Here is a 2,372-nt window from a genome sequence, read left to right as displayed (position 1 = left end):
TTTTTTTGAGACAGTCTCACTGTGTCACCCAGACTGGAGTGCAGTGGTGCAATCTGCCTCTCAGGTTCAAGTGATTCTCTTGCCTTAGCCTCCTTAGTAACTGGGATTACAGGCACCTGCCACCACACCTGGCTAATCTTTGTATTTTTATTAGAGACGCGGTTTAACCATGTCGGCCATGCTGGTCTTGAACTCCTGACCTCCAGTGATCCACCCGCCTCAGCCTCCCAAAGTGCTGGGACTACATTCGTGAGCCACTGTGCCCGGCCCCTTTGCTGTTTTTATACTTTCTCTACATCCACAACTGTTTCCCTGTAAGTTTCTTTTTTTCTTTAATTTCTCTTTTTTATTACTCCTGCATCATCTGCTACCCTGAACGATCTGGAGGTAAGAGGCCCTGAGCCAAGGTGCAGTGACCCTGCAGGACAGCCCTCCAACCTCCTCTCACAGTGGGGGCTGGGTGCCCCTCTGCCAGCTGAGACAGCCCACACATACCCCAGCCCTAATGATTGTTCTCTCTACCTCTTCCCACAATCCTCCTCCAACTCCTCCTCCCTGCATGCGCCTCAGAGCCAGAACCAAGAACTGGAAGTAGCCCTGGACTCAAGCTCCACAACAATCAATCAACTCTATGAAAACATAGAATCATTGGTAAAAGTCCAGTGCAGTCCTGTGATTCCACGCTGCCAATCCTGGGCTTTAGTTTCCCCTTGGGGCTCTGAAGAAAGGGGCTGGGTCCCCTGGTGCCAAAGGCAAATGGGGAGCTGGAGCACCCAGGCCTCACCTGGAGGGGCCCCAGAACAAGGAGCACACAGCATGGCTGTTCTGTCACTGCCCTCTTTGCTGACTCTCTCTTCTCCAGACACCCATACTCCAGTCCTTGCCACACATGCCCTGGGGTTGTCACCTCTCAGGGAAGCACTAGCCTGACGGTTTGTCAGAGGCCCTGTATTTCTGCCATGACTCAGTCCCTAATTTGCTCTTTGAGTCTGGACAAGCCACCTCTCCTCCTTGCGCTGGTGTTTCCGAAGGAGGTAGAGCATCAAAGGTCTCGGTGAGCTCTGAGAGTCTGAGATTTAAAGGCTCCTAGAATGTAAACTGAGGGCCAAGGGCTCCTGTCTGTCCTTTCCCATTCTATATCTGCTGTGAAGAACTGTACCTGGCTTGTATGTGCTCAGCAAATGTTTGTTGAATGAATGCACCTTTCTCAATCACAAGCTGGCAGAAGGGTAGTAATTTCTCAGACTCTGTCTCTAGAGGTTTATGTTACTGTCCTTTTGAGAGAATCCAGATTCAGACTTTGAGTTCTGTGGCTGTGGGCAAAACCCAGCAAAGACCTAAATCCTCTGTCCTTGCAAGCTTGAGGAGAGTTGATCAGTTCATGTTGCCACTGGGTCTGAGAATGTTGTCTTTAAAATTCATTCCTGGCCCCTGCCTACCACTTCCTGGTCTGGGGAATAGAGTTAAGGGGGCCACCCTCAGTCACCTGAATTTGACTCTCCCCACAGAAACAACAGAAGGAACAAGTGGAGCATCAGCTGGAAGAAATAATGTGATTTCTTTGTTTACACACAACATGACTGCTGGGTTTGGGGGACACTCAGATGTAGAGGCACCAGTCTCATCTCGCCCACTCCCAGCCTGGGGAAGAAGGCACATCCCTCAGATTCCACCACATCCCCACAGGGTCCCTGATAACCTGGTCCCATGGGTGGGCCTGTCCTGGGGCATCGGTGGCATGCTGGGGGCATGTCTCTTGCTGTGTCATCTCTGCCTCCCCATGGTAAAAGCTCTGTCTTCCTCTTGCTATAGGAAAAGAAAGCAAACAATGAAATACGCAAAGCACAAGCGGAGCAGTTAGAGGTGAGTGGAGGGTGGGGAGTTTTCTCCTGTCCTCTGGAGAATGTTTCTTCCTTCTCTTTCAGCACTTCCTTGACTTTTCTCCCAAATATTCAATTTCAGACAATCAACATCCTCACGCTGGAAAAGGCAGACTTGAAGACCACCCTTTACCATACTAAACGTGCCGCCAGACACTTCGAAGGTGGGAATCAGGGCACCCCATCATCCTTCAACCTGGCACTTTGACAGGTCTTTAGGGGGAGTCCTTTGGGTCCCATCTCAACCTCTGTCATTACAGAAGAGTCCAAGGATCTTGCTGGCCGCCTGCAATACTCCTTATAGCATATTCAAGAATTGGAGCGGGCTCTCTCTGCTGTGTGTACACAGCAGCAGGAAGAGGACAGGGTGAGTCCAACCAACTGCCCCATCTCCTGGCAGCCCGGCTTCCCAGATGGAGGAGAGAGTGTAAAGGTCCCTTCTGCAGGATGCAGTGTCCTGCCCAGAAGGCAGCATGCTCATTTCTAGCTGCT

At 51.0% G+C, this 2,372-nt stretch overlaps 1 pseudogene; it reads left to right on the top strand.

The window, feature by feature from the left end:
- Window positions 1-2,372, top strand: part of LOC105509266 — a 12,473-nt pseudogene that overhangs the window by 3,869 nt on the left and 6,232 nt on the right.

The sequence above is a fragment of the Colobus angolensis genome, unplaced genomic scaffold (assembly GCF_000951035.1).
Source record: "Colobus angolensis palliatus isolate OR3802 unplaced genomic scaffold, Cang.pa_1.0 Scaffold172, whole genome shotgun sequence".
In the NCBI taxonomy this organism is placed as follows: Eukaryota; Metazoa; Chordata; class Mammalia; order Primates; family Cercopithecidae; genus Colobus; species Colobus angolensis.
The sequence above is the reverse complement of the archived record's forward strand: the minus strand, read 5'-3'. Positions and strand labels throughout refer to the sequence as shown.